General features: G+C 40.1%; 1 long non-coding RNA gene across 1 annotated transcript; it reads right to left on the bottom strand.

Annotated features, from left to right (window-relative positions):
* Positions 1–5,941: 5,941 nt before the first annotated feature.
* Positions 5,942–15,921, bottom strand: LOC111945805 (uncharacterized). The gene is made up of 4 exons (XR_015284398.1): positions 15,741–15,921; positions 15,322–15,507; positions 15,043–15,237; positions 5,942–9,059 (listed from the first exon to the last, which is right to left on the bottom strand). It is a non-coding gene; the product is annotated as an uncharacterized LOC111945805 (long non-coding RNA).
* Positions 15,922–18,267: the final 2,346 nt, after the last annotated feature.

Raw genomic sequence — 18,267 nt, 5'->3', positions numbered from 1 at the left:
TACATTTTGGGACATAAGTCACCCTTCTACATCAGTGCTTTATTCTTGAGAAATGAGGAAAAAAAGAAAGACTACAGATTTGATTGTGTCTGCACTTCATGCACTGCCCCAGTTTCACAGAGCAGCACTTCCTTTTGCAGGTCCTTAGCCAGCCATGGCTGTGGATCAAAAAGCATGGACTAACACCCAGACTATCCTGTCTGTGTGCCCATCCACTCTTGGTTTGCCTGTGTCTTCAGCCCAGGGGCTGCCTGTAAATCACACAATGAAGGGTATACTGGCAGCCACTTAAGATGTGAGCTGAGGCATGTCTGAAATGTGCCTTTTGGAGCACAGACTGTTCTGCAGGTACATGCCCAGCAGCAGAGCTTCATGTTCCTCAGGCCTCAGATCATCCACAATCGTGACTTTACAGCCTGTACAGGCTGTTAGCTAGGTGGGAAGCAGGGCAAGAGGAGTGGGAGCAGCCCATGTTCACAATCACTTCTGAATCCACCACAGTTTCCTCATAGTACAGATACACTCCCCATAAACCACAAGAAAATGATCTGCTGCTCAAAAATAGACTTGGGATCTTTTTGTAGGCCATAGGTTGCTTTTTGGCTCATTGTGTTTTGTTCTTTTGTTTTCTGCAAGGCTAATTACTGATTTGTAACTGTAAGAAAACAGATTACACGAGGCACAATTCTGCAGGAACTGAGGGCAAAGCAGATTACATTGTCTATTGCAAAGACATTATTAGCAGTGACTCATAAAACAGAAGTATTCGGAAAGACTCCCACATGTTATTTAATTGTTTGTACAATTTCTGCAAAGGTAATGATGACAGAAAAGATACACTTTCTCAGAAAGACAATCAACATTGTATGAAAGCTAATAATTTTTCCATTAAAAAACTGGAAAACTGAAAAATATTTTGAAAAATATTTTTAGGTGTAACTTACTACATTTTTACAATTTGCAAAGTACTCAAGAGTGTTTGAACAGGTAACTTTTAACTTTATTCTTCTTCTCTCCCTGTCTCCCTTTCTCTTTTCTTTTCCTTCTCTCCCCTCTATTTTATTGTTTATGGAATAATAGACAAAGCAAGAGTTAAATGTGTTAAGTATTTATCAAATGAGGGAAACACTGGACACTTCATTTAAAAAGGCAATCAAACCCTTTTTTCTTCGGTATAATTTCTGCCATCTTTTCAGAATGATTTTGCAACTTTCTTCACATGCAACAAGATTAAACTATTTTCCTTGACTCAAAACCTCTATGAGTTTGCAATCCAGCCTTCACCCCAGTTCCTTGAAGGAGAAACCAGACACTATGCTGTAGAGAAAGATCAACAAGAATGAGAGATCTCTTCAGAAGCATTTCAACTGCATTAGAGCAGAACTAAGATGGGCTTGCTTACCTCACTTAAAGAACAGCCTTACCTTCCTTCATCTGTCAGTGATGTTAACTTTAATCCCTGTTTGTTTTATTCTTTCATTACCTCTTCAATTGTTTTTCCTAGTGCAATCCCTGGCATGTGGGATAGTGACCCTAACTGATAAATTACTGTACCTTCTTCCTTTGTCGTAATGTTTGTAAGTGAACTAATCAAAACAACAGGGACAGAAGTTTTTACATTCTTGAATAACTTTTTGCTCCTTCTGTGTCTGTTTCCTTTGTTTTAATAGCCCTTCCCTTGTTCTCCCATGCAATTTACTTAGTTGCCCTTTGCCATTGATTTATGAATCCTTTTGGTAGCTGGGTCATGAAAATTTGTAACATCTTATTTGCTCATACAGATTCAAGTACATCCTGTGTAATTGAAAGAATCCTGTCAAGTTCATATGTGAGGCTTATTATTATGTCTGTCCTAAAAGACTGAAGTGCAAAATCAAAAGAAAGCATTTTTTTCCCCCTCATTTTCCCAGCCTGCTTATTCTGTGCATTCACAATTGTTAGTCTCAGCTTTATGGCATTCTTGGCATCAAGAGTCCTTTCCCTAGGTTCACCAAAAAGAGTTTGAAATGAAATGGCAGCAGCAGAGCTAAACCAGAAAGAAAACAGGCCATGGGCAGCACACTGCATGTATAAAGAAATGCACAGGAAAAGAAAACCTGCACCAGTATGGTCAAGGTTTCTGGAAAAACAGGGTACTGCTATTCTGCAAATAAACAGATTTGAAAGGAAAAAGTGTTGGACAACTGGTTGCTTCAAAATTCACTGCAACCTAGTTGGCACACTTCTCTTACTGAATACTACAATAGCTCTCAGCACCATCAATATTATACATGCAAGTAAGCAGTGGAATCACTGGGGTAAATGGTCTGTGAGAGGTTTCATATTCCCCAAGTCCCCAGCACCTGGAAAAGGTAAGCCATTAAATAGCAGGCACACAGCCATAACAGGCCTCCTTTTCTTGGTTTTGTGAAGCAAGATCAGAGTGATGTGAGCTTCAGTTGTCTTTTCTCCTACCCCACTCAACAAAGCTCCCTCAGTTCACAGCTTATAGAATATGACAGAAGTATGCCTTAAGTCTCTAGCTGAAGGATTAAAGCTTTACAAACCTCTTAAAATCAGCCAGACAGCTCTAGCACTCATTAAAGCTTTTACCTCATTTCAAGCCTGGGTGCCCCCCAAAACTGGACTAACGAAAATATGCATAAAGGAAATCTCCTCATCTCACTGCAATAGAGGGAAGGTCTGTTCTGACTGAAGAAATTACTAGCACTACCCTGAAAAGTACATGAGAAACGTAATGGGACATTTTCAGCAACTCACACGAGGAAGGTACTGAGGTGATTGCTATGTCCTGTACTGCACACTGGGGAAATTACAGAAAAGGCTCTGAGCTTGTAAAACTGAGCCAGTTTCCTAATAAGAAAACAGCACTTCAACTGCATCTAGCACCATACCCAGGCACCTACAGACTGAATGCACCACACCTCCTTTAAACACTTCCTCCCTGCAGACCTCTCCCAGCTTGATGCAAATTACTGAATATTTATATTTAAAATATCTCTTAACAACCTTTATTGGCTTGATTTGTGTGCCACCACCTACTGACTTACCACAGGCAGAGTGATGTGTCCATAATGTTTGGCATGGTGGCCCTGGCAGACCTGTGAGGCTTGGCACATGCTATGGAGCTGCCACAGGTCCTCTTTCTTTCCCTGGAAATCAAAGCATCCCCACATGTAATAACAGATGAGGGCACAGCACTTCAGATGTGCTTGTCCCTTAGCTCCTCCCCTGGCTTTACTGAGCTTGAGCTGACAATGGAAAATTGCCAAATTCATCTGCCCTTGTGCCAAATAAATCCTTGGAGTGTAGGGAGATTTCCCCTGGACTTTGTGTTTCTCCTGTTTTAGTGCTGGTCATGGATACATGCTCATACCACCAACACCACACCAGCACTCTGACATTTGTGGGACGCTGCCTGCTTTTCACCACCATTCATTTGTGTTATGTTCTGTCATATTGTGCTTCTGCAGCAGTCCTGTTGTTACCTGATGTCACCCACAGCCAACAGAAGGTGGGAATGTTGCCATGGGTCCTCTCCTTAGGCTCGTAACTAGCAGTTTCCATGGCCAGGGATGCTCCTTAGGATTTCTTCCTGTAGCAAAGAAAGTTGGTGGTTCAGCCTATTGTTTTCTTATCTGCCTCCACTGCTGTTAATCTTCCCTTTGCTGGTCTACAGCAAATCCTCCTTGTATCAGGCAAGTGCTTTGGCCCATGGAATCTTGCTGTGCTGAGCCTATTTCAGGGTCACCCAGACAATTTGCTTTATAAAAACTAGCCATCTTCCATCACCATAAAAGCATCTGACTCAAAGTTAACTTTGGCAAAACATGTTTAAAACTACACATAGTCAGTTCTGTGGCGGGAGAGAATGTTCAGAAATTTCCATTATAACAAATGAACTCTAATGACAGGGTTTTCTGTCATTGAAACAGGCTTCCAAGAGAGGTGGTTGAGTCACCATCCCTGGAGGCATTAAAAAGCCATGCAGATATGACACTTGGGGACGTGGTCTAGTGGTGGACTTGTAAGTGCTGGATTAACAGCTGGACTCAAAAGATCTTAGAGGTCTTTTCCAGCCTGAACAATTCTGTGATTCCATGTTGGCATCCTTAAAAAAGATAAAAAATGAAGAACAGTTTTTAGCTTTTTACAGAGCTGGAGAAGCATCCCAGGGAGCCTTGCACCACTCCAGCTACACTGTCAGCCAGGCATTTACTCCCTATGTTCAAACACAGGCCTTGCTTACTGGAAATGTAGCTCTGTCTTCAGAGGGGAAAAAAACAGTCTGACTCTTAAGGTCAGCTGACTGGGGATAAATTTACTGTCCAGTCCACTGTCAAAGTACTGCATCTTGTACACAATACTAATGTCCTTCATGGTAGCAAGATTGATTTAAAAACATGTAAGAAATGCCCCACTTTTGATTTTATTCATTTAAAAGACTCAACATTTTTTTCTTATCAATCAACCAGTTTACATTTAAGACTGAAAATATCACTTTACATTTAGCCCTAAATATAATATATGCAAACAATCAATTTTAATTAAAATAGTCCTTAAACAAGTGCATGCTGCTGTTTTAAAGTCAGGTGGGTGAAATTAAGGAAGTCACTGTCTGAGGACCAAAATCCAGCTGTTGTTGAAGCATTAAACCATCTTTTGGCAGGACTAGCCTTTTCTGCATGTGCCAAGAGGAGAATTCCTTCATTTCAGCTTCCTTCCATACTAATTCCAAATAACTGGCTCATGCAAACTTGAGAAATATTGGCTAAACATGGGAAAACCTTTTTGCCCTCTTGAAGAATATAAATAATTGGTAGAAGAGCATGAACTGTCAATTCTAAAATCTTAAAGGCCAGGTATAAGCCTAAATAATAAGTTCATAATTTTGAGATGCAAGACTTGCTGGCTAAGTTAATGTTTTTCCTCCTGTGAAATATTTCAGTGGTTTTGACACAGTATCTCATTGGTCATCTTGACATTCACAGCCTGGTAGGAATCACACTGACCCCTGAGACAGTTTTCATCTTTTCCATTAGTGTTTCCATCACCTTTGCTATGTAGAGACACGTCTGGGGTAAGAAGCACCTCTACCATGGTTTCTCTGACAAGCACATCCCACATGACACTGCCCTTGCTGCTCGGGAAGGTTTTAACTTACACCTCCAGAGTTTTCGGGGGAGACCTCGGGATTCAGCACAATAACTCCTGACATCACAGTCCCTGAATGGTCTGGGCTGTGACACTTGGCTCTCTCCTGGCTCATGTGTGTCCTCCACATGGTCACCATGGCCAGAGCCAGCAGCTGCTGGCCAAAGCCAGGGTGCACGTGCAGGACTTGCATGAATGAAGCTCAGAGGTCTCCAGGACTCTCAGTAGAGACAGCATCCAAAGGAACCAATTACAGAGTGATCTGTGGAACAAGTTCAATTAGATAGTGCAAGTGGAGAAGCCCCCCTGGAGTCAACACATAACCAGAATAACAATATAGCCTGTAGCTTTATAGTATTTGAAGTGAGGCCAGAAATCTGATGTCAGAAATCTGACTTGGACTAGTTTTTGATACACCACATTTGAGGAGACAAAGAAAATTTTTTAAGTCCAAGTTTGTCCTAAAGGAGACCCTGTGGTTTTATTTTTCACAATCTTATTTCAGCTGAAAAGGAATGAAAATACATTTACTAATGATTCTGAATGTTTTCCTGACGGTAAGAACTTCAGAATTTTCAGGGGGCTGTTTCAAGGAAAACCTGAAGGCAGTTATTAACAGTATTGTCCATAAAAAATTACAAATTTAACAGAACATATAATAACAACAGCAGTCATAAAACTCTGGCACCTCGCTCTTAAATTCTCTTAAAACTTCCAAGATTTGCTTTTGTAGTAGACCAATCATACTAGGAGACCAAATTAAAAAAAAACCCAAACAAAACAAATATTTGTAGGTTGTTGCAAGTATTTATTGACACAGTCAAAATAGAAAACTAATTCAAGCTGTGAACTAATTATCCTCAGCATCACTAGCATCTCTTTTTGACTTCATATTTATGTTATTACCATCATTATTATTATTATCATTATCATTATTAGCCTGTCTCCTCTGAACTCTTCCAGACTGAAACTGACTTCTAAGGAGCACCTTTCTATCACCAAGTGAATCCCCAAGAAAAGAACAGCACTTGCTCTTGTAAATCTCAGTATCATCAGCTCTTGATATCTCAGTCCAAGCTTTATTTAAAGCACTTTATTTAAAGACTCAGTTCAAGAAATCAATGACTTGTATAGAAATTTGAATTTTAATTCAAAGAAAAGAAGCACTCAGGATGGAATGCAAAAGCTGGCAATCAAAACAAAAACAATGGCTTGTATTTCACAAGGCAAATAAAAATGTCCATGAATGGTTACTTTTAAAAATCATATTATGTTTAAGTTGGTCTCTTGATTTTAGCATTCTTGATAGGTGATATCTGTAAGGACATTTTTCCTGGAAGCTGTTGGTTACCATCTTCCAGAACCTCTGTGTCTGCTAAAAAAAGGGTTGCTATGAATAGTGTACTCACCTATTCCTGTATCTGTAAAATTTTTATCAATGTCCTACAGTGTTTAGTAAGCAAAACCAGAAGTTAAACCCACCACATTTTGTCCCACAAGTCTTGACTTTATTATTCTTGGAACCAGCATTGCAAACCTCCTATTGTAGGTGCTGCAGCCATGAGGTATCTTTGGAGTAATTTACAGGGTTTTTTGTCTATCTTGTGCATAATTTACCACGTAAATCTGAAAGCTGCTTAGAGCTAGATAACAACAAATTATTTTCTGCCACTTTCCAACAACATATTGTGCACGTTCTGGACAGAGCTGAGTTCACTGGACAAGAAAAACTGTTGTGCCTTCCTACCAATATTTCTTGTTTCAGTTTGTGTCCTTGGAATAGGTACCAGCCAAACCAGAACTAATGTGGTGATTTCAGAAACCTCTACCACTGTATGTTTAATTTCCAGCTGAAAGTTCTGCAATTCCGTTTTTATTACAATAGAAAATCTCCAGCACTTATGTACATTTTTTTTTGTTGTTGTTATTACTGAATCACTCAAGTTTGTCCTTGAAAATACCATTTTCACCACTGAAGGGAACAACATCAAAGCAGTGGTATTGTTACTAGGACTCTAAAAAGATCAGTTCACACTTTTGGTCCAGTGTTGCCTTGGCAGATCTATTAAGGCGCCAGCTGGCAACACGTCACTTTTCTGAAGTCTTTTCTGATATTTAGTGCTCTTGGAACTGATGTTTCTCCTCAGCAAAAGTCAGTGAAGCTTCCAGCTCATGTAAACTAACAGCACCATTGTCACATCTGACCACAGATACATCTGAAAATCTGTCTTTCATCTGAAGTTCCTCATAAGAAATCCACTCTGTATATCATGACCTACTTTATACAGTATTGTTCATAGCATTAATGAAAGGTACCAAAGCAATACCAAAAACCATCCTGTTACCACATGATGAGTCACCTGTAACCTTTTAATGTAGTCAGTTTATCTTCCTATCTCAACAGTCTAAATTAGCTGCTTTTTAATTATAAGTAAATCAAGGACTCATTGTAAACTTTCCAGCCTTTTTTGTCACTTTTTTCCTGGCAGAAGGAAAGGATGTGGAGATCAGCCTGCCATGACAACAAATCCATCTTCTAGGCTAAGTAAATATCTTCCCCTTGGGCTGGCAAGCACAGACCCACCTTCTGAGCAGGTCTGCTTAGGCCCTGCCCTCCCAGGCTCCAAGTCTCCCTGCTCCAAAGCTGTGTAAATCAGGGGGCTTGGGGTACCACGAATGTGTGAATGCACACTCATGGCTATGGCCACCTAGACAAGCCCACAGTGCTCATACCACAGATTGCTCTAAAACCTCACCCAGCAAGCATGAAAAACAACAGTTTCATTTGCATAAGAAGTCATGTTTTCAATGACAATTTATAATTGCAACAGCTTTTATTAGTATATCTTCATCACACATACTTCCATCAGGCATACCATGGTTTGTGGAAGGTTTGGCACCTTTTTCTTGAAAGAACATTACTGAAATTGATTTTAAGCTACCTTTTAGCATAATACACAAGAACAACCATTACAGTAATTTCAAATTTATTTTTTCCTTTGCACATAGAATCCAAAATGGTCTTTTCTCCTTCTACCAAGGGGATTTCTTCATGAAACTTAGAATTAACTTGGAAAGATTCATGAACCCATAAGACAATGTAATTATAAAAGGAAATACATGAATATAAAATTAATCAAAAAACCCACCCTTTGGACCAATATTTAACATGGATCTTGAAGAGATGGAGAATAAAGAATTTAGGCTACCACATGAAAGAAAAACATTTGGAAAAATGCTAGCACAGGCTCTCAAGGGATAATACACACCTTGTTCTTGGTCCAAAAACTGTAAGAAATGCACTTGTCATTTTGTCATCATATTTTAACAGAAAGGTCAAAGGAAGAATTTATGGGAATAGCAAAGTCATTAATGCATGTGATAGAGAAGAAGTGATCAATCAAACCACAAACAATTGCAAACTCCTCAACTCTGTTTTCTTTTGTTTCAAATCTCAAAGCCTTACATAATGCAGTACTTTCCCATCTTCAACATTTGAAGTAAACTGGCAAAGATAATGAATTTTTTTCAAATCCAAAGATTCTGACTAACATTTTGATGACATTCTCAATCCAAAAGCATACATTTCTCTTTTTTTCTCTGAACCATCTCACTTTTTAAAGGTCACTTCAACTGACATTCATGAGTATGAGAGAGAGGCTTGTTTTCTGTTCTTGTAAAACATGGCAGAGATTTGATTATTGTTTCACCTCTCAGCTTGTTGTTGTTGTTGAAGACTGAACCACCAAGCCCTCTATGCTTTCTTTAGCTCTTCTTATCCCAGATATTTTTCAGCAGGGGCCTGATTATCAGAAGTTGCAAAGGTTCTGATGTATGGATGAAACAGAAGTCATTCTGTGCTGATAATCCTTTTGTGAGCCAATCAAAACTTTGACTCTGGAAGTCTAGAAAGAGAAAAAAAATATAAGACCTTATCCAAGATGCAGAGCAATGGCAGAATTTCACCCTCTTTCCTAAGTACATCTACTTGGCAAGCAGAGATTTCCCAGGGATGAATCTTTAATAAAAGAGGAGAGGGCTTCTGGCTGATAGGAAAGTAAACTCATCAGTTTAAAGATCTCTGAACAAACAGAACTACCGTGAGAGTAGTAAAGATTACTAGCAGCATAAAGAAGAAATATTTTTAAATTTTCCAAGTAACTAAGGAACATGTTCATATTTTCTGTTACACATGCTTTTTCTGTAGCACTTAGGACATTAATTAATAAAGAAAGAAAAGCTGAAACCTGATTCACAGCTGCCTGCTGGACTCTCATCGTGAGAAGTCCATTGGCTTTTTACCCAGAGCAGCCCTCTGTTCAGAAATACTAAATGCAATTGACTCATTATGCCAGACACACTAACAGTGACAAGCACTTATCTGGCAGCCTTTTGGGTGACACACAGCCTCACCACAGGGCAGCACAAAGCATTGTTACCCCCCCCTTCACGTTTGTACAGGAGGCTGCGGACGCCACTGGCTCCTGTGACAGAAAGGCACTTCTGTGTCTCGCCTGCCCTGCATTTCCAGGCAGGTATTGTACTAACAGGGGGAGGGCAGGTGAGTAGGAACTGACACCTTTTCTCTTTCTCAACTTTGATGCTGTACTTCAAGGAGTGCAGAGGTGGGAAGATAGAGCTGCTCTGTCTGAGAGATTAGTTTGTTTCTCATGCAAACTCCACTGCACTGGTGGGCTCACAATGTCTCTCCTTTTTTGGTGGAGTATAACTCTACCTGACCAGGTGGTCTGTGAGGAGATCACAGTGAGATTTGGTCAGTGATATACCTACAGGGGATGAATATCTCAAGCCAGGTACATAAATAAAGGACTTAAATAAAAAGCACTTAAAACAAAATGCCTGTACTGTTGGCAGTAAATTCAGTGGATGGGTCAGATGGTTACACTGTATCAAGTGCAAACCTCAAATGAGTAAAAGCCTTGTCATAAGGTATTTCAGATGAAGGCTTTTGTTTCAAATCATTGTGGGTACAACAGCACCAAAAATGCATAGTTCCCCTTCAAGAGAAAGAAGAAACAAGGATTAATGTGGGCAGTTGGCTTGAGGTTTGAAAAAGACATTGCAAGATGTGATGAAAGAGAGCTCAGCATAAGATGGAAAGAAAAAAATGTGGGAGCACAGAACTAGTCCCACACATTGACAAATATGTCAAGAATGACTGCTGAGGAACATCTCTGCTCTGAAGAACTGAAGGACCCTGGTGGAGAGCACACTCGGAGCCTAAGTGCTTCTTAGCAGACACAAGGTTGACTGCACTCTGAGTTGCATGAACAGTGACATCAGACCACATCTACATATTATATCCAGTTTTGGCCCTCCCAGCAGAGGACAGACAAGGGAAAACTGGAGTGGCCTCAAGGGGAGGCATGCTGGGGCACTTGTCCTGTGAGGAGCTGGGCTGAGATCCCTAATAATACCACTGGTTAGCAGTGTCTACAGAGTCATCAAGGAGGAGGTGCTGTTCCCAGTGACACAGGGGGAGAAGTTGAAAGATCATGGGGAAAATAGTAACAAAATAGATTTATTCAGGGTGTAAGGAGTTTTTTCCCCATGATAACAGTCAGGCAGCAGAACAAGTTCCCCTGAAAGGCTATACCATCCCCAGAGGTTTTCAAAACCCAAGTAGACGAAGCTTTGAGCAGCCTGGACTGGCCCCAGAGCTGGCCTTGTTCTGGGCAAAGGTCTGGAGCAGATAGTTTCAATGTTCAGCCTGAATTCTTCCGTGATTCTTCAAAAGTTAAAGGACCAGTGATTCATCCCCAAGTCTCATCTTGAGCAATAATAAAATGTTTTAGTAAAGACTCTATAAAGAGTAAAAAGCTCTTGAGTGCAAAGAAAGAACTAGACTCTCATTCTAGGATCCTATATGAAACTTTAAACATGAATTGGATATACTAAGGTGCAACAAGTGAACAGAAATGAACAATACCTTCTGCCTCTTTCCTTTCAGTTTAAACTTTCCCAGATGCCTAGGTTAGAGATTGCCAACAGGTACTTTCATCATGGGGAGACTGCCCTCTGTTCTTATTCACTCCGAAAACACTTTCATCAAAGCTGCTTCAAAGCCCCAAAATGCAAGAGAGATTTGACAAGAAAATATGAAGATGTCTTTGTTTTTCCAGGGAAAGAAAATACCTTGCTTCTCTGGTCTCTATAGCAACCTTTTGTAAATACAGTAAGGATTAACGAGAAAGTGCATCATCCAGTGTGAATCTTTTATCTTAATTTACTCTTATAGCTCATTTTAAAGGCCACTCCTGATATTATTGTATCTAAGCTCTTTACTGCACTTTTGAGAAACTCTGTGATTCACACTCATTCCGGCCATAAATCTACTGATTCCTACTAAGAAGAATAAGTATGTCTCTAAGTCTGTGATCAAAGAGAAAAAAAAAAGTTTTCTTTAAAGTCGTGCAGCAAGAGCTGCATATTTATGAGAATGTGCCACTTTGAGGATTGTTTATCACAAGCAACAGAATTTCCAGGCTGCTGACCAAATTTATTACAAGTGGATAGACACCACTCTATTTCAGTTATACAGTTTTCTCTCACATCATAACAAGGTTAAATTGGTGTGAAAAACCTGAGTTTGGCACACTGATCTATCAGGAAAAATCCACAGCACTGTGGTGCGATATCTCTGTTAGAGACATGATATTGACTAAGACTATGGTTATATTGCTCCTCTGTGTTTTTTAAACTGATTTTTCATAGAAGTGTCTGTATCAGGCTCTAGGGGTGAATTTCAGGGTCAGGCAATAGTTATCTAAAGGAACTCTTCATACCACAGGATACACATCCAGTCACCATCTTCCCTATACAAACACAAAGACTACTTCCATAGGAAAGCAAATTTTCATCCTGCATTCAGGTGTACAGTCTTTTTCAAGGACCTGCACCGGATCTTCCCACCTCCAGTGGGAAGGAAAGCATCTCACACTTTCCCACTAGAAACAGGCAGCAATGCAGCAAGATGCCTCCTCCCTCTGTTAGAATAAGTGTGGCTTAATTACACACACACAAGAATGGATGAGCAAATACAACCTCTTGTTTAGACTCCAGGAATTTATACCAGTATGACTTTCCAGTGGTATGTCATTTAAGTCTTGCTGTTTGTGAATTTCAGTAACAAAATCCTTACTTTTATGAATAAATCTGCTAAAATATAATGGGAGCTGTCTGTGTGAATGGGGCTGGCAAGATCCCTGACTCTGCATATCTTGAGAAGTGCATCTTATGTTGCAGTTGCTCAGACTGAAACACTGCTCTTTTCAACTTAAATTGGACTGTGCCACATTACACATCACCAAAAAGAAAGGCAATGCAAGGGAACTGATGTCACCATGTCTGATTTACATAGCACTTGGTGTTCTCACTGCTCCTGGTGGAAAAACTTTTCAAATTACTGACTAAATATGTACTTTCACCACATGAAAGTCACATACAAATGGCTGTATCTCCTTCAAGGCTATGAAGAATCAGGCCCTCATGTCCTAGTAATCAAGATATGTATCAGCAAATGGATCATGTAACAAAGACAGAACATGCTTAGTATCTGAGATGAACAAAAAGGTAATAAAGCTTCATTTATATCATGTATTGGCCCTTTTGGACAGTCTTTGGAGCATTACTGATGTCAATCCCATGTGAAAGTTGCCTTTTGAAGACCTTCATCTATTTGAAGCTTTTCAAACACTTTTGAAAGAATGTCTACAAAGTCCTGCAAACGCCAAGAGCAGTTGATTTAACACGACTCTAACTAAGGCAAAATGAACTGAAGCAATTTCTCCTGTCCCTGCAGGTACTGTGTTGAAATATTTTATCTGAAGTCTTCAGAACTATCCCATTGAAAATATCTTTTAAGAAGCTTCAGTCTCTTCATACATCAAAAAAGTGTGCAGTGTATTTGGAGGGAGGGGAAAATCCCTAAAATCAATGTTGTTATTGCAGTCCTAATAGGCTCTGCCATATTCTAGGCAGTCTAGTTTTGATAGCGGCAAATTTCATTAAGATCTATCTTGAGACACCACACAGTTTCAGAACTCTTTAGAAGTCAGAGCTTTCCTTCAAAAACATTTCAAGCAAAGGCTATAAAAATACTACTAGGGGTCTTTCTCTTGATAGCAGTGCTACCTCGGGGAAAGGAGTTACTGCAACCTTTGTAGTTTGGTAATAAGGGGCTACTCTGTGTCCTTTAAAGTGACTTGAGTCAGACCCTTACTTGTTGCGTTATATTGTGTTGTGTGTGATATCTGTTTATTGTCCCTATCTCCTCCTGCATAAGCCTCTCTCAAGACGTTTCTGCTCTTGCTATATTTTGTTCATTCCAAAAGAATCCTGTCAGGTAAGGATATGAAAATTAGAAATAGTGACAAACATGCAATCTTCATGAGAAATAAGAAATTTATGATTCACGTGATTGAATATATATACCAGAGTCTGAAGAACAGTATGTGCATTTCTATGAAGAACACAGTGCGTAGGGAATGGGAATTGCTGATAAAACTTTGGAAAGACACATTAAAAATGACAGCTTCTAGGCAGAATAGGAGCAGTCTGCAAAAAGTGTGTTCTCATCCTGAGGGCCAAGAGGGGTTGTTATTAATTTACAGCACCTTAACAGGAGGAAGGCTTTCATAGAAGAAAGAGAGAGCAAAAATAATTCCTTTCCAAAAGAGTTATTATTCAAAGAAAACTCCAACATATTCCAGAATAGATTTGAAAACATTTTTTTAAAGCAGGTAATTTTCAGTCAGATTCTTGACCAACTGTTGTTGTATTGTGCTTTCCTAACACTGAAGTAAGTACGTATTGTGGGGAGATTATAGTCCATAAACAAAAAATTGGTACCAGCCCATGCTGCAGGATGGCGTCAATACTGCAGAGTCCAAAAGAAAAGAAAAGCATTCACTTCAGAAATAAACATGGCCTATTCAAGAGCTGTGGGTCATGGGGGATTATGCTGAACCTCCACCCCCCAACACCTGCCACAGCACTACTACCACCAGTGGGAGGAGAACAGAGGACACAGGCAGAGATGTAGCCCATTTTTGTCTCAAGTATAGGGATTTTTTTGTGTGAAACGTGTGCGCTCTTGACTCCCGGAGTGGTTCCTGCTGGGGGCGTTCCCAGACCTGTCCCGCTGATGGAGCTGCAGAGGCCAGAGAGACAAAAGCAAGTTTCCTAGGGGAGAACTGGCTGGTGTATGAAGGACTGGGAAATATGCAAAGAGTCGCTTTTCATAGCCATTTTTTGACATAATGTTTGGCCAGAAGGTTGTGTCCCCAGCAGCTCTGGTTTTGAAAATGCTGTGCCCAAGATAGTTTGGGCACAAGGCACCTCACAGTGCGCAGGCTGGCACTGCCAGTGCTGCCCATCCATTCTTGCAAACACAAAGTGGTTTATAACCAAGGAAGGTCTTTCTCAGCTCAGCACACCTGACTGCTGGAAGCTCATCTCTCTCCTCCTTAGTTATTTCCCTTGTATTCCAAAACTCTCTCTCCCTATAGAAAAGCTAGGTGACTTTGTCTGTCATTTGTATTATTTTTCTCAATAGCCTTTCCAAGTAATTTATTCTACCTGTTTATTACTTCCTGCACATAATAGTAGTGCTGGAATTTCCTCATGTCTGCATTATATTCTCAGTTTCCTCTTAAAAAATATTCCATTATCAACTCATTACTTCTTTCCATAATGACAAAAAACTCTATCAACTTTCACACACTCTATTTTCCAAAAAGGATAAAGCCATTTGAGTTCAGCCCTTAATTTTGTTGCTGTCAGTCTGGTATGACTTACACTACGCTACATCCAGGTAATCACAGCCTACCTGTAGCTAACCTTCCACCACTGGATACAAGCACTCACCTTTTCCTCATGCATGCATCTCCATCCAACATCTGTCATTTGCAGCCATGTCATTGTGAAGCAGTGAGTCAGGAAATGTGAGCCCAGCTGCTGTTTCGTGCCTCCTTCGTCTCCAGGCAATACCATGAGAGATCCAAGAAAGACAGCACATCCCCTTTAAGGCTCAGCCCAGCAAAGGTGAGGCTTCAATAGAAGCTGTAAAATACTAGAAAAATGAGGAAGCATACACACTGACGATAATATAGATAATATAGATATTATCTTATAATATAGACTTACAGAATCATAGAATGGTTTGGGTTGGAAGGGACTTTACAGATCATCCAATTCCAACCCCTATGCCATGGACAGGGACACCTTCCACTGGCCAGGTTGCTCAGAGCCCCATCCAACGTGGCCTTGAACACTTGCAGGGATGAGGAGTCCACAGGTTCTCTGGGCAGCGTGTTGCATTGTCGCACCACCCTCAGAGAAAAGAATTTCTTCTAAATATCTAATCTAAACCTACTTTCCTTAGCTTAAGACCATTCCCCATTGTCCCATTGCTACAAGCCCTGTGAAGTCCTGTGGAGCCACAGGGGCCTGTTATCAAAATGCCTCAACCCTGGAGGGGATAACACAAGAGAGGAGAGACACCCCTATAGATTAGGGTGAGGAAAACCTTATTCCCAAGGGCTTTTGCAATCATTTGTTATTACCTTTCGGGTTCTGGTATTATAAAGGTTTGTAAAAAATGACATCACCCTTGTTCAGCCCCCATTTGCCATTTACGTACCCTTCCTAGAATGTTCTTCCTTCCCTTAACCCCCATTGGCCCTGTTTTGCAGGATTGCTCCACCCCTGTTATCCCATTGATTCTCTTGGTCTTTAGCCATTCCCCTGCAGCACTTTCCCTTGTCCCTATTGGACCTCGACCCTCAGACCCACCCTGTTTGCCCCATATTTAACCCTGTGCCTTCAGCCTGATCCTGTTTTCATTGGTGAATTCGTTTGGGGCTGTTCTCACTGCTGGAATAAAGAGTCTTCAGCTACCCAAACGAGGACCTGTCCCTTTGCCTTTGCCCCATGACCCACCCTTCTAGTGGTGTTCTCCGGGTGTCCCTGAAGGTGCAGGTTGCTCTCATGGGTTCTTTGTGACACGCACCATAACAAAGTCCCTCTCCTTGTAGGCTCCCTTTAAAAAGTAGAGCTCCTATAAGGTCTCCCCAGAGCCTTCTCTTCTCCAGGCTGAATGACCCTAATTCTCTCAGCCTGCTGTATTAGCAGAGGTGTTCCTCTGAGAAATTCAGTGGCTTTCCTCTTGATTTGTTCCAACAGGTACAGGTATTTCTTGTGTTGGGGGCCCCAGAGCAAGACACAGCACTCCAGGTGGGGTCTCAGCAGAGTGGAGTAAAGGGGCAGAGTCACCTCCCTTGACCTGCCTGTTTAGGTGCAGCCCAGGTTGCAGTTGGCTTTCCAGGCTGTAACTGCACATAACAGTTACTTTCCCTCTAATCTCAAATGAGATGTTAACCTGATTCAGATAGAAACACAGAAATTTCATCAAAGGGACAAAGTTTTTCTGGAATGTATAAAAAGACAGCATGACTAGCCTACCTTTTTCTGTAGAGGAAAAAGCAAAATAATGGTCAGTTTTTCTTGAAGGAGACTAGAATAGTTTGATATTAATATCTAGCTGATTTGACATTATTATCTAGCTGAAATTACTTCAGAGAGATTGTGGTTTTATGCAGCCTGAATTTTCAGAAAACCTGTATTAAAATCCTGGGAAGCCATTGTTGGAGTTGTATCTGTTGTTTCAGAGGCATGGGAGGGATGTAGGAATAGATGCTCAGAAATGGCTGTCAGTGAACTAACTGGAACAGAAAGCATTGCATTAATGAGCAGCAATTTTTTAAGACACACTTTGAATTGTTTCATAATGCAATTTTTCTAAAATAATTTTCTTTCTACTTAGATTAAAGGTTCTATAGAGGGAAATTTAAAAATACACCTTTTTTTAAAGAAATTTTGTTATTTTTACTCTTTTCTGTATCTGTTACATAGTAATTTACAAGTTGGAAGCTGTATTTTTCCCTTTTCTCAACCAGTTCTAAAAAATGAAGTGATGAAATACATGAACAAATGAAAAGCCTCATTTTGTGTGTAACTGAAAAATTATTTAAAGTCAACTTTTTGTGGCCAATGGCAAGTCTATGTATTGAGAGGAAGAAAAGCCCACTTTGACTTCAGATCTTTAATTTTACTTATGAATATTGCCTCTTAGCAGTTCTTTAGTGGTTTATTTAATTAGTTATATTGATTTTATGTTTTTTATGGTGACAGGGAAGGTAAATCATAGTCTTATGAAGTAATAGTGAGCTCAGAAGTAAGGGTTAGCTATGATTATGTCGTAGTAGTTATGCATGTAGTTATGTAGTAGTTAGAAGTAATCTATATCCAACCTCAATAGAGGATTTAAATTACCTAGAAAATACTCGAGTGGAAAACAGCTTGGGGAGGGCATTAGTGCACACCAAAATCTAGGATAGATTTGCATACAGTTGAGACAATCAGAAGAGAGGGTCCTTATCACTTTTATGAAATCAAGCCGAATCACCAGAGTACCCCAAACACACAGACTGGCACCGGGCACTCTCTGTTCTTCTACTTCACAGGGTTTGAAGTAGGTTTCAGTTTCATGTTGCTTATATTGCATCAGACAGCTTCAGAAAACCAGAGAGAAATAAACCACAATGCCACAGTAGTGGAGAATATTTTGCTGTATTTTTTTTTTTTTTTCAAAAGACAGTCTCCTGAGCCAGGCATTTGAATCATAAGGACTTCTGGGATGGGATTTTCACTCAGAGATCTCCATTCTTACGTGGATTAAGAGGATTAAAAACCATTAAATGACCATCCTCCAAGTCCCTAAAGCAGATTTGCCTTTTTCTATCCTCCTTCAACTGGGGCAGACTTGGGGGTAACAAAGTACTGCACAAAAGACCCCCTTAGCATGACAAAAGGTGAAACAATCCACTGAACTGCCAATGTACCAGACAATGAAGTCGGTGCAATCTACTCAGCTCATTTTCATCAGAACAAATGGTATCAAACTTGGCAATGGCATTGTTCTTAAACTTGAACATGGGGCTCTTTTTTTCCCCTCTTCTTTTTTTTTTTATTTTTTATTTTCCCATCCAAAGCTCAAGGTGTCATATTAATTATTTAAATCTTCAGAAGATT

The sequence above is a fragment of the Cyanistes caeruleus genome, chromosome 3 (genome assembly GCF_971803275.1).
Source record: "Cyanistes caeruleus chromosome 3, bCyaCae1.hap1.1, whole genome shotgun sequence".
Lineage (NCBI taxonomy): Eukaryota > Metazoa > Chordata > Aves > Passeriformes > Paridae > Cyanistes > Cyanistes caeruleus.
Note: the sequence above shows the minus strand (reverse complement) of the source record. Positions and strands in the feature narration are given on the sequence as shown.